This window comes from Camellia sinensis, chromosome 10 (assembly GCF_055761805.1).
Source record: "Camellia sinensis isolate YWXY chromosome 10, ASM5576180v1, whole genome shotgun sequence".
NCBI lineage: Eukaryota > Viridiplantae > Streptophyta > Magnoliopsida > Ericales > Theaceae > Camellia > Camellia sinensis.
This window is the reverse complement of record NC_138970.1, coordinates 178,325,203-178,340,073: the sequence shown is the minus strand read 5'-3', so window position 1 is coordinate 178,340,073 and position 14,871 is coordinate 178,325,203. Positions and strand designations below refer to the sequence as shown.

General features: G+C 35.3%; 1 pseudogene across 1 annotated transcript; it reads left to right on the top strand.

The window, feature by feature from the left end:
- Positions 1–10,830: 10,830 nt before the first annotated feature.
- On the top strand, positions 10,831–13,957 carry LOC145800906 (mechanosensitive ion channel protein 6-like; annotated as a pseudogene). Its single transcript, XR_014341521.1, has 5 exons — positions 10,831–10,955; positions 11,297–11,417; positions 11,624–11,917; positions 12,021–12,223; positions 13,358–13,957. The product of XR_014341521.1 is annotated as a mechanosensitive ion channel protein 6-like (transcript).
- Positions 13,958–14,871: the final 914 nt, after the last annotated feature.

The following is a 14,871-nucleotide window of genomic DNA, read 5'->3' as shown; positions in this document are numbered from 1 at the left end:
GCCAACGTTTGCCACGTTGGCACTTTTTCTTGTGAGTTAGTAGTTTAGATTCTTCATTTATTTATAAACTTATTCATCAATGTTACAAACGAATCGAATAGTAAGTTGGTTAAGTTTTGTTTGAAAATTAATGAATTTTAAAATATATTTAAACTTGACTTATTTATATGATGAGTAAATCTCGAATAAGTTTTTTAATGAGCCAAACCTGAATAATTTGATTTTTATAATGCATATATGTTTATCGAGTTAAATATTAATTTATTTAAGCTTGGTTTTAAAAATTAAACATATTTTAAAAAGTGTTTAAGTTTGACTCATTCATATAAAAATTTGATCTCTAATAAATTTTTAATAAGTCAAACACGGATTGAATTTGGATAATTTATTTTGTTTTGCAGTCCCATCTACATGTGAAATGGACAAATATTGAGTGGTGTTTTGGAAAGTTGGTAAAAAGTTAGTTTTTTAGTTTTTTATGTGAATTTTTTGACTTTTTATATTATAAAAGCTGGCTTTTATGATTTTTTTTTTGTGGTTTTTTTTTTTATGTAAAAAGGTTAAAAAGTAAAAAAAAAAAAAATTGAGACTTTGTTCAATAAGACTTTCTAACTACGATTTGAGAATATGAATTGTATTTCGAGTTTGTGTGTTTTGAAATTATGATTTGAGTGTAGAAAATTTGTTTGATTATGATTTTTGAATTGAGTTTTAAATTGAGTGTGAAATTGAGTTTTGTTTATTTGATTTGATATGTGAAGTAAGAAAATTTGTTTGGTTATAAGTTTTGGAAAGAGTTTTCAAAACTTAATTCAAATGTTATAACTCATAACAAAACACACTGCTTTCCAAACATTACAAACAAAAGCTATTCATATCATATTTTTCTAAATTTAGAATCCAACCACTCCAAGTGAGTTCACAAACGTGAAAAGGACATTTTGAAGAATGCAAAACAAGAATCGATACAGGAAATAGGGGTTAACAAAAGGGGATTTCGAAGAAGGGAATCAAAACAACTACCAAAGCAAATAAACATAAAAAACCCTAAACCTAAACCTAATATTTTCCTAATTTTATAAACCAACCCAATGAGTTCACAAACATGAAAGAGGCAGTTTTAAAGAAGGGGATTGCGGTCTAGGGTTTCATAGAATGGAGATGGAGAAAGGGGGAGAGAAAAAGTTACACAGAGAGAGAGAGAGAGAGAGAGAGAGAGAGAGACATACCTTGAGGCGAAGTCGAGGGTAGGTCGTGTTCGCGGGATGGTCTTCGAGGGCGAAGAAGAGTGTCGGAGTGGGGTCTCAAAAACAAAGGGGGCTTTGGGAAAACAACGTGAAAAGCTCAGCTGAAAGAAAACAATCAGTGAAGAAATTTGTAAAAATCGTAACCGGTTGAAAAGGTACTCAAGATTTCTAATCAAATTATTCGGTGGTTGAAATTAATTTGTAAAAATCTAATCGCTTAAAATAAATATGTATATGATGTGCACATCTTATTGATAAATAAATAATTTTTTCTCCCACTGTTAGGGTATAAGGAGAAGGAAATCTCAATTTATAGGGGTCCAAAATAAAATAAGGGAGAATTGTCCGAGTTGGATCCAAGTGGAGAGCAAGCGGTGGTGACTCATCAATTGTAGTCAAGTAAGTGAGTGAGTAAAGTAAAATTCGAAAAAGGAGGGAAGTGATAAAGAGAGAGAGAGAGAGAGAGAGAGAGAGAGAGAGAGAGAGAGAGAGAGAGAGGCCATGGCAAACCTCTCAAGCCTAGTTCACGAGCTTCGCGAACGCATAGCAGCTTCATCATCAGCACCTTCCAACATACTAAATCATAACAAATTATGATTAAATCTAAGTTTGCCCATTGGGAGTGGTTCATATAAAAGAAACTCATTGTTTTATTCAAATTTGAGTAAGGACTGCAGATGGCCTAAGGTATCCACGTTTAAGTTATGGATTTTGTATATTTTGTAGAGTGACAACACATTTTGCCCCAACTAAGAAAAGAAATTCTTACAGTATATTTATATATTGTTGGAGAAAATACCAGAAACTAAACTATATTATTGATAAATGATGCAAAGAAAATGAGATACAAATAGATCAGGCTGAGGCACGGATATCTCGTTTTCTTTAAGGAGATCAAGCCCACTGCGGTAGGAAGAATCCAAATACCGATGCAGCAGTCACAACACTATGACTTGTCCCCTCCAGGATACAACAGCCCGACTACTTGTCGTATGGTTCAGGCCAACTCTGCACAAGATGGTGAACCCAAAGCTCCGCCAATAAAACACCCTTCTTTGCTAGTAATCTCTCTTGTATAGAAAAATAGTTGATCTATAGATAGAAAAGAGTAGATTATATATAGGCTATAAGAACCTTACAGTTACACCAAAAATAATGACCATTAAACAAGAAAATGGTTACACCAAAATAATGACCATTAACCAAGTTCATGAATTCTATTTAACCTCCATTTATGACCAAGAGGTTACCAAAGTAATAAAATCCCATTTATGAAAAAGATAAACCAATAAATAAATATAAGATATTAAAATGGTCCAACAATCCCCCACTCATTTTAATATCAACAAGGATAAAAATAAAAATAAGAGAGATTACCAAACAAAGATAGATTAGTATGCATCATGAAGGTGTGCTCTGCATTGAACCTTCATTAGTGAAACAGCAACCTCTACTCCAGAGTCAGTAGTGGTCTCAGACTTGAACTATAACTGCTTAGGGGAAATAAAGTATTACTGCTCACACATAATAATTCAGGTGTTGACATGAGCTTTAATAGCCAGCACATTACGGCCTTGTGCTAATCCCAGTTTTCATGAGCATATTTGAGAATAAGCCTTGTTCTCATAGAAAGCGGCCCCACTTTCATGCTCACATAGGTGAAATCTGTCAAGGATGTTCCTGTAATTTACACACCCCACTCAACAAGAGCTACAAAATTTCATTAAGAGTATAAAAACTCAACCCTCCAACATTATAGGACAAATGCACTTACATCATAGGGATGGATAACAAAATATTAAAGAGTGCATTGTTACAACCACCATATGATTCGTTCTTCCAATTGAACCTAGTTACAGGATCTGTGGTCCCTAGGTTGGGTATCCTCATACATGGTTTTTGATTTTATAGGCTTCAAACCCATCCCCCTCGATGTATTCCAGACCCTATCTCTCGCCAAGGCCTTGGTTAACGGATCCGCAAGATTATCACAAGATCTTACATAATTCACAGTTATGATGCCATTACTCAAAAAGGATCTCACATTACTGTGTTTCCTTCTAATAGGTCTGGATTTACCATTATAAAAATGATTGTTCACTCTACCAATAGCAGTAGTGCTATCACAATGAATTAACACAGGAGGAATTGGTTTTTCCCAAAAAGGAATTTCATGTAACAAATCTCTCGACCAATTCGCTTCCTCACATGCTGAAGCTAACGCTATAAGCTCAGCTTCCATTGTAGAATTATCAATTATCGTCTGTTTTTTAGACTTCCAACATATAGCACCACCACCCAAGGTAAAAATAAAACCCGAGATAGAGAGAGAATCACCTGACAAAGTGTTCCAATCGGCATCACTATATCCCTCAAGTACCGCAGGATACTTGTTATAAAACAAACCATAATTTTTTGTTCCAAATAAATATCTCATAATTCTTCCCATGGCTAGCCAATGATCTCGACTTGGTTTGCTAGTAAACCTGCTAAGTACTCCAATAGCATATGCAATGTCAGGTCTAGTACAGTAAGTAGCATATCTCAAACAACCAATCATGCTAGCATATTCCTTTTGATTAATCACTTCTTTTTCATTTGTTACAACAGAAAAATGTATGCTTGCATCAAAAGGAGTAACAACATGTTTACAGTCTAGAAAATTATATTTCTTTAAAATTTTCTCAACATAATGCGACTGATCAAGAAAAATGTCATCCTTAGTCTTGGTAATTTTAATTCCCAAAATAAAATTAGCTTCACCAAGATCTTTCATATCAAAGTGGCTATTAAGCATATTTTTAGTCTCATTTATAATATGCAAATTAGAGCCAAAGATAAGTAGATCATCCACATATAGGCTAATAATCACATGTGCATTCTCACAAGTTTTATAATATATGCACTTATCACATTCATTAGTCTTATAGCCATTCTTAAGCATGCAGGAATCAAATTTCTCATGCCACTGTTTAGGAGCTTGTTTTAAACCATAAAGGGATTTAGTTAGCTTACACACTTTGCTTTCTTGGCCAGGCTCCACAAAGCCTTCAGGTTGGTCCATGTAAATCTCCTCATCTAGATCTCCATTTAAAAATGCTATTTTTACATCCATTTGATGAATTTTTAAATCATGAATTGCAGCCACTGCAATCAACAGTCTAATGGATGTTACTCTAGTAACCGGAGAAAAAGTATCAAAGAAATCAAGATCAACTTGTTGCTTAAAACCTTTAACGACAAGCCTCGCTTTATATTTATCTATAGTTCCATCCGGTTTAAGTTTTGTATGAAGGACCCATTTACACCCAATAGTTTTACAACCTGGAGGTAAATCCACTAACTTCCATGTGTTATTTGAAAGTAGTGAGTTTATCTCATCATTTACAGCCTCTCTCCAGAAAATAGCATCAGGTGATGATAAAACTTCTTGTACCATATGAGGAATTTCTTCCACATTGTAAAGATAATAGTCAGGGCCAAAATCTTTTTCAACTCTAGCTCGTTTACTTCTTCTTGGTTGGATTTGAAAATTTTCTTTTTCTTGAAAAACTTGAGAAGGAGTAGAAGAGTTAGGCATAGATAAAATATTTTCAGATATTATTTGACCCCCACTATTTCTAGATTTGAAAGGAAGTTTATTTTCATGAAAAATAGCATCACCGGATTCAAAAATAATATTATTTTCCATATCAAAAAATCTATAAGCTGTACTATGCAACGCATACCCAAGAAAAGTACAAGTGGTAGCTCGTTCACCCAATTTAGGTCGTTTAGGATCTGCAAGCCTCACAAAAGCTAAACAACCCCAAACCCTCAAATAACCTAGATTTGGTTTATGCCCCCGCCACAACTCATAAGGGACAATTTTAGTCTTTTTGTGTGGCACTCTATTTATCACATGGCAAGCTGTCAAAATAGCCTCACCCCAAAGATTTGAGGGAGCACTTGAATCAATAAGCATAGCATTCGTCAAGTCAATTAACGTTCTATTTTTTCTTTCAGCTACGCCATTTGATGAAGGTGAATATGGTGGAGTAGTCTCATGAATAATTCCCAATGACTGAACAAAAGAGTTGAATCCTAGAGATTCATACTCCCGGCCTCTATCACTTCTAATTATTTTAATCTTTTTACCGAATTGATTTTCCACTTCAAGAAGGAATTCTTTAAATTTCTCAAAAGCATCACTTTTATTTTTTAATAAATATACGTTTGTATATTTTGAAAAATCATCAATAAAAGTGATAAAATATCGGTTACCACCCCGAGTTAAAATTCCTTCAAACTCACACAAATCAGTATGAAATAATTCTAGCAATTCGGTATTTTTTTCAACACTTTTATGAGGCCTCTTGGTAATTTTTGCTTTACTGCAAACTTCACATTTCTCAAAATTTTTTGTCACTTTAGGAATTAATTCTAAACTACTCATGATTCCCACATATTTACTATTTATATGACACAAACGAGCATGCCATAAATTAATAAAAGAGAACATGTAAACCGAATTAGTAGATGGTTTATTAATCTCAACATTCAATTTGAACATCCCATCACAAGCATAACCCTTACCCACAAAAATACCCTTCTTGGTAATCACATATTGATCAGATTCCATAGTTTGCTTAAAACCAGCCTTATTCAACAAATAACTTGACATCAAATTCTTCCTCATGGACGGTGTATAAAGCATATCTTTTAAAGTAAGCACACGTCCAGAGATGAATTTTAGATCAACCTCACCACTCCCAAGTATCTTGGTTTGACTAGAGTCACCAAGCATAATTGTTTTCTCATCATCAAAAGGAGTATACACCTTGAACCAAGTTTGATCATAACAAACATGTCTATTAGCACCAGAATCTGCCCACCAACTGTCCACATAATTAACCATGCAAATGTCTGTAATCATAGCCACAAATGGCTCCACGATAATGTTAGCCTTTGGGACAGGTGCACGTTTTCGGAATTTGCAAGTTCGAGCAATATGCCCACTTTTGCCACAAACAAAGCATGTAAAATTTTGTGGAGGTGATGGAACTTGGTTCTTATCTGGATTAATCAACTTATTGTGAGGTTTACCATAATTCTTCATATTCTTTTTATAAGGCTTCAAATAAGCATTCTTGGAATTATGACCTTTGGGTAAGTTATTATTTGCTGAAACAAAGTTTACCTTTGTGGTATAATTGCCATTACCCGCTTGTGTTATTAATGCATCTTGGCCTCTAGCCTCCTCTTCTACTCGGATGCGAGTGATCAACGTCTCTAAGGAAGTCTCCTTTTGTTTGTGACGCATACTCTTTTGAATTCTCTCCAGGATGGCGGTAGCTTGTCAACAAGTCCTGCAACTACCAAGTTGTCACCAATCTTGATGCCTTCAGATCTTACTTCTGCAACTATCATTTGGAAATCTTGTGCTTGCTCCACAACGGATTTTCCATCTACCATTTGGAAGCGGAAAAACCGGCTAGCTGCATACTTTTTTGCTCCTGCCTCTTCGGTATCATACTTAGTCTGTAAAGCCTTCCAAATTTTCTTTACGGAAGTGTAAGTGGTGTCATAGTGTAACACCCTCAAAATAGCAACATTAAACCCATCGGATAAGACATGCATTTACATAGAAGCTAACCACATTCTTTTATTCATTAAAGTTCCATTACATAAGTATTACATGTTAACATCAAAACAAAATGCCCTACGGGCTTACAGCTTTCCAAGTTAACACTTGGTTACAACAAAAGAGTACTAACTCGTTTACACATTAAGCCCTTGGCTTGAAGTTACATGTAATACATCAAAAGTTAAGCGACAAAAGTATGTCCGCCTCTAGCCTCCCAGCTATGTCCTTGGAGGTGGCATGCTTCCTGCACCTGAAAATGATATTCCCATATAGGGTGAGCCACAGCCCAGTAGAAATATACTAAACCAACCATGAACAATGACTAAAATATTAGCAATTGATAGATGGCCAACACTGATACAATCACATAAATCACATATTTATGTCATACGACTTATGAGTCCAAGTTTCCTTTCATTTTCCCTTTTTCAACGGATAGGCATATAAGCACTACCCACATTCTCAACAGATATGTATAACAACAATATCCACAGATAAGCATAAAAGCTATATCCACATTCTACAACAGATATGTATAACAACAATATCCACAGATAAGCATAAAAGCTATATCCCCACATCACAAAGATAAGCATATAAGCTCTATCTTCACTTCTTTAGACAAGCATATAAGCTGTATCTACGGAGTTCATCCCCTATCTTCTCCCAACACTATCCGGTTTAGAGGTACATCCCCTATCTTCCCCTAAACCGCGGAGTACATCCCCTATCTCCTCCTCTACACATAACGTATATAAACACATTGGTTCTATATACAATCACCCAATACATACAGTTAATGTATTCTATCAACCGTCAAGTTCCATGACACATTTCATTGATTAGTTTCAGTTTGCCTAATCATCATGCATTGTCTACAACAATCACGACTATCCTCCACCGATAGCCCAAAGCAATTATTTCTAAACAGAAAATAAATGCACAAATGGATATACAATCAACATTTCATTTCCTCATTCCTCACAATTATTTATCCCAATTAATTAAACAATGTAATTAGGTTGTTATCCATAATTACCAATTCAACCCTTAGGTCCCATTTTCATCAATGATTCAAAATTCATTCCATTTTTCTATGCCAAACATGCATCTAGGTTTATTATGAATAAAACCCCAATTTTTGTAAAATTACACAAAAGCCCCAAACTTTCACAAAATTACCAAACCAAGCCCAACATCTCAAAATACTAAAATTTAAAGACAAAATCCATAGAGAGGAGTAGGATATCCCTACCTCGAAGTTTAGGCCAAAAAGGAGATGAAGACTCGAAGATCAACGTGCTCCAAATCCAAACTTTTTCAGATTAAATCAAAGCTCTCAGCGCCCTCTATCTTTTTAACAAAGGCCCTAGGCTAGATTCACACTCTAGGGAGATCAAATCTTAGAGAGAATGTAAGTTTAGAGAGAGAGGGTCTCGGATCAAGGGTTTGATCAAAGAAAGGAAGTGAAAAAATGATGTTTAAAACGCTACTGTCCGCTGATATAAAACACGCTCGCTCGAGCGAAGCCTCCGTCGCTCGAGCGACCAGACACAGAAACTCTCGCTCGAGCCAAGAAGTTCTCGATCGAGCGAAGAAAAACCCAGACCGCTCGAGCGAAGGAAGCTCGCTCGAGCCAAGAAAGGCAACTCTCAGGTCCAGAACCAGGTGCAACCGCTCGCTCGAGCGAGCCACTCTGGCTCGACCCACCAGACACGAACCCCACTCTCGCTCGAGCGACAAACTCCTCGCTTGAGCGAAGGTCCAAAAATTTGGGCAGCAACACTAGGCTCCCAAATACAACCAACCTGTAACAGACCTGCCCAACACATCTTATAACTCAATATACAAAGTAAAGAGGATGCAAACTAGATAATAAACAACTACCAACATCTACGGACACATGTCCGGATCACTGTACAACAAGGGTAAACCCGGGATCGCTATACATAGTAATCATAAAATTGATCAGCAAGGCAATTTAAGAGATAAAAGCGACATTTATACTCATTTGTATTATAGGAAGCCACTTTTGCTTCATGTGCCTTTTAGTCTTCATCATTCATCTCCTCGGTTGGGATTTTGTTTGGATTCTTTTCGGTAAGAACATATGCAACTTTCAAAAGGCTAAGGTAAAAAAGAACTTTTCCTTTCCACCTCTTAAAATGAACTCCTTTGAACTTGAAAGGTTTGTTGAGATCTCCAATTCCATCATTGGTTTTTTCTGGTACTTGTTCCATGATTGATCTCCTTAAAATTGTTGGAGAAAATACCAGAAACTAAACTATATTATTGATAAATGATGCAAAGAAAATGAGATACAAATAGATCAGGCTGAGGCACGGATATCTCGTTTTCTTTAAGGAGATCAAGCCCACTGCGGTAGGAAGAATCCAAATACCGATGCAGCAGTCACAACACAATGACTTGTCCCCTCCAGGATACAACAGCCCGACTACTTGTTGTATGGTTCAGGCCAACTCTGCACAAGATGGTGAACCCAAAGCTCCGCCAATAAAACACCCTTCTTTGCTAGTAATCTCTCTTGTATAGAAAAAAAGTTGATCTATAGATAGAAAAGAGTAGACTATATATAGGCTATAAGGACCTTACAGTTACACCAAAAATAATGACCATTAAACAAGAAAATAGTTACACCAAAATAATGACCATTAACCAAGTTCATGAATTCTATTTAACCTCCATTTATGACCAAGAGGTTACCAAAGTAATAAAATCCCATTTATGAAAAAGATAAACCAATAAATAAATATAAGATATTAAAATGGTCCAACATATATAAACTACGTAAACACTCCTCGAGTTACTTCCAACCTTATATGTTTCCTATGTGCCCTCGCCATCCCACGCTTGTCCCTGCACCCAGTTCTTGCAATTAAGGTTTCAACCTCCTCAATAAGAAAAAAGAATGAACAGATGATGCATTACACCTGAGATAGTTTTGATATCTTCCGAGCAGCATTTATTACATTTTTGGCACTGTGGTTGGGTGTGTTGGCCTCTGTACATATTCTCAACAATATTTTAATTGCGGATGGCTGGATGTTAATTTATGGTTACAAAATGCTATGTGAATAACAACTATCAAATGACTATCAGTTGTAAATCTTTAGCCTGTGTTTAAATAAAAAAAAGATATGTGGTTTGAATTTTTTATTACAAAACAAACAATGTTTTTGATACTATTCTTGCTTGTTTTTCATATTTCTTTCTTTATTTTCTATTGAGTACATGTTTCAGCATCTTTTTATTTTTTTATCACTGGTTGTTGGAAAATTGACATAATATGTTTCAGCTCTCGGCATGGAGTGATTTTTGAAACAGTTGGATCCCTTTTATCCTTGCTTCGTACAGGAGATCGAGATGCATACCGTCAGTTTTTTATAGACAACATGTTGATGGTTGAAGGTATGAAATGCACCCTACAAACATCGCAGTATATAAAATAAAGGTGATTGCATCATTTAAAGAACTGAGTGATGCTCTATATTATTTTTCTCTCTCTGTCGCCCACAGTGGTACTCTTGTTTGATGATTTCCTCAAACTTACAAAGAATGTTCATGGAAAGAATAGCAACTTTTTTTGTTTTCTGTCCCTTTCTCTAGTTAGTGATGGATGAGGAAATTGGATAAAAAAGTGTGACCCAATGCACGAGGCTCCCATTCAAGTGGGGTTGCATTACTTTATATTTATTAAGTTTGATTGTTTTATTATGTATTAAAAATTGTAGTTTTACATTTTGCAACTTTTAATAAGAATTTCTGTGGATGCCTATAAATAGGCCTTTTATGTAATGGTTTCGCAGACTATGCTATTGAGATAAGAGATTTTAGGGTTTCTTTTGTTTTCTTGCCCTTGACCTTTCTTTTCTTTTCTTTTCTATTGGTTACTTCATGGCACATAATTCTTGACACGTTATAAAGCTCCATAATTCAATGATTCATGGTCTAGACCATTGCGATCAGTTCTTCAATTATGTTTTTGCACCACTAATATATCTCATAGCCATGATCAGGACCATCCTGGTTAAAATTGATTCTGGTTCATTTGTAATGGAGCGGTTAGTTGTCAAAAGAACACCGAAGGTTATAGTATTAACAATTGATTTGTTGAAAGATGTAAAAAAGGGTTTTCTTGACTAAAGGCAGGGGTGAGCTTTCTCAGAGTAATGACCACTTTGAAGAATGAACCAATGACAATAAAGGATGATAAGAAGGGCCACATAATTAGAGTTATGAAGAAGTTCAAATTCTGATAGCAATTTTGGAAGAATATTAATTGTTAATGTTGGCAAAACTTATCCGATGATGTAAATTTTAGTATGACAAAGTCCTTTTGTTGAGTGAAGATTTAGTTCCACATCATGGAGGATCTTGAATATTTTTTTTTTTTTTCTGGCAGGTTCATCTACCTAGAAGATGTGCTGCGTTTCATGTTAGAAGATGAGGCTTTGAAGACCATGAGTCTTTTGGGAGGCTCACCTGAAAGTGAAAAAATAAGCCAGTCTTCTCTGAAGAACTGGGTGGGAAGAACTTGGCAATAGATGGTGCATTTATTTGTATAAAATTATTTTCTTCTTTATTTATAGTTTTATTGTTTTGATTAATTAATTGTGTAAAAGTGTTTCATTTATTTATTTTAACAAGGAGTATTGTCATCAGTTTACATATTGTTTGCTTTTAAAACTATCACGCAAATATGATAATGTGTTATGCCTGATTCTTTTAGGTTAATGCTTTTAGAGAACGAAGAGCGCTTGCCTTGACACTCAATGATACAAAAACCGCTGTCAACATATTTCATCATATGGTGAATGTACTAGTTGTCATCATTATAGCGGTTGTTTCTCTCTTCATACTAGGAATTGCAACCAGCAAATTTCTATTCCTCATAAGCTCTCAGATCGTCGTTGTGGCATTCATATTTGGAAACTCTTGCAAGACTGTATTTGAAGCCATTGCCTTTTTGTTTGTGATGCACCCATATGATGTAGATGATTAGTGTGAGATTGATGGAGTTCAGGTATGATAATCATATTTTGTTTGAAATCGTGCTTATGCCCTTTCTTTTACATTTCCCTTTATTCAATTTCGACTTTTGATATGTACTATGCCTTGACTTTCAGATGGTAGTTGAAGAGATGAATATCTTGACTACCGTTTTTCTGAGATTAGACAACCAAAAGATTATATATCCGAATAGCATTCTTTCTATAAAGCCTATCAGTAACTATTATCGTAGTCCAGACATGGGCGATTCAATTGATTTCTGTGTCCATATTGCAACCCCAATAGAGAAGATTGCTATCATTAGGCAAAGAATAGTAAGGTATAGAAAGGCAATCTCGCCCCCCTCTTCCAGCATGCTCTCTTTTTCTTCTTCCTTTTAGTATTATTCTTTTTACTAGTGCAAGTGCGGTTTTGACCACATAATATGAATAGTAAGAGTAAGATCTCTTTTGGTTGCAGCTTATAAATTTTGTATTTTTAGGCTGATTTTGATCTTTAGCAAAGTTTTTTCAATGTAACAGTTTTAGCTTAAAAGTCAAAAAGTCTCTAAAAAATAAAAAGTTTATAACTTATACAAAAAAGTCAAAGATTTATTTTTCTCTTTACTTTTTGCACATCTTTTCATAAAAAATCAAAAATTTATTCCAAACATACCAATTCTTTTTACCTCATATTTTAGCCAAAAAGCTAAAAGTTACTAAAATAGCCTGTTCCCAAACGAAGTTGTCCAACTATTTTATTTTTCGCTCCGTCTAGACTAGACTTAGGCCTCGTTTGACATGCAACACTTTTAGCCTAAAAGTCAAAAAATTACTAAAAAAATCAAACAATAATGCTTGAAACCACTAATTAGAGTTACCACTACACTGCCACAATGTGTGCTGTGCCTTGTTTTTGTTTTTATTTTTTTTCATTTCCACCTCACTAGTGGTGGATTTAGAGCTCATTATTTAGAGCTCTAAATCATTATTGAAAATCAAAAAGCCTATAACCTATATAAAAAAGTCAATGATTCCCTTTTCTCTCTAATTTTTGCACATCTTTTGGTAAAAAATCAAAAAGTCATTCTAAACATACTAACTTTTTTGCCTCATATTTTAGCCAAAAAATCACTAACATAGTATGTTCCTAAACGAGGCCTTAGTTTAGATGGATATAAAAGATAAAAATTTTGCCCCGTTGGTTTCTTAAGCTTAAGGTCAAAGTCAGGTCACTTCGATGAATTCCTGAACCAAAATTAAACAAAGACCAAAAACTTTAGAAATGAAGAGCAATTACTGATATTTTGAGTTTCATGAACATTTCTTCGATTGATAGCGCCATAGTCTTGGTAACTGTTAGAACGTAAATGAAATTGCAGTGACAATGCGTTGAGATTGAGAATGTAATAATTCTAATAAATATGAATTTGATTGATTAATCCTCGTGGCTGCTTATGTAGTGATGTTGAAAGCAAGAAGGACCATTGGTATCCTTCGCCGTTGGTGGTATCGATGGACCTGGTGGGGTTAAACGATCTGAAACTATCAGTGTGGCTGAGGCACCGTATGAACCACCAAGACATGGGTGAGAAGTGGTTAAGGAGAGCCTTCGTGATAGAAGAGATGATTAAAATTTTCAAAGAACTTGATATGGAATACCGCTTGCTTCCCCTTGACATCAACATCCGCAACATGCCCCCTATAAGCTCCACTTGCTGTCCCAATCATCATGACCATTATGAAGTTGAGCATGATAGAATTTGATGATCTTGAACAAATTTTTGATGATCTTGAACAAGTTTCTTCAAACTGGACAGCCTCTGATAAGTGAGCAATCACATTATGCGGGTGGGAGAGAGAATTTCCATTACCTCGCCTTATTCTTGTGTAGTTTTTTTTCTCTTATCCTATCTTTATATGGCTTGTATTTTTCTTTTTGTGTTTACCATGCTCAATTTCTATTTAGTACACCATGTACATGCATGAACCAGCTGTACAGCCTCCAGGAGTTTCGCCTTCTCTCTGGAAGGGCTGCGCAAAATTTACTAAGGCATTGGTAATCTTTGTACAAATCTTATGACATGAGATTGTGTAACGCCCTCAAAATAACAATAATAAACCCATCAGATAAGACATGCATTTACATATAAACTAACCACATTCTTTTATTCATTAGAGTTCCATTACATAAGTATTACATGTTAACATCAAAAATAAAATGCCCTACGGGCTTACAGCTTTCCAAGTTAACACTTGGTTGCAACAAAAGAGTACTAACTCGTTTACACATTAAGCCCTAGGCTTGAAGTTACATGTAATACATCAAAAGTTAAGCGACAAAAGTATGTCCGCCACTAGCCTCCCAGCTATGTCTTTGGAGGTGGCATGCTTCCTGCACCTGAAAATGATATTCCCATATAGGGTGAGGCACAGCCCAGTAGAAATACACTAAACCAACCATGGACAATGACTAAAATATTAGCAATTGATAGATGGTCAACACTGATACATCCACATAAATCACATATTTATGTCATACAACTTATGAGGCTAAGTTACCTTTCTTTTTCCCTTTTTCAACAGATAAGCATGCTAGCTCTATCATCATTTTCACAGATATGTATAAAAACTATATCCCACATTCAGATAAGCATAAAAGCTATATCCACATTCTCAACAGATATGTATAACCACAATATCCACAGATAAGCATATGAGCTATATCCACACATCACAAAGATAAGCATATAAGCTCTATCTTCACTTCTCTAGACAAGCATATGAGCTGTATCTACGGAGTTCATCCCCTATCTTCTCCCAACACTGACCGGTTTAGAGGTACATCCCCTATCTTCCCCTAAACCGCGGAGTACATCCCCTATCTCCTCCTCTACACATAACGTATATAAACACATTGGTTCTATATACAATCACCCAATACATACAATTAATGTATTCTATCAACCGTCAAGTTCCATGACACATT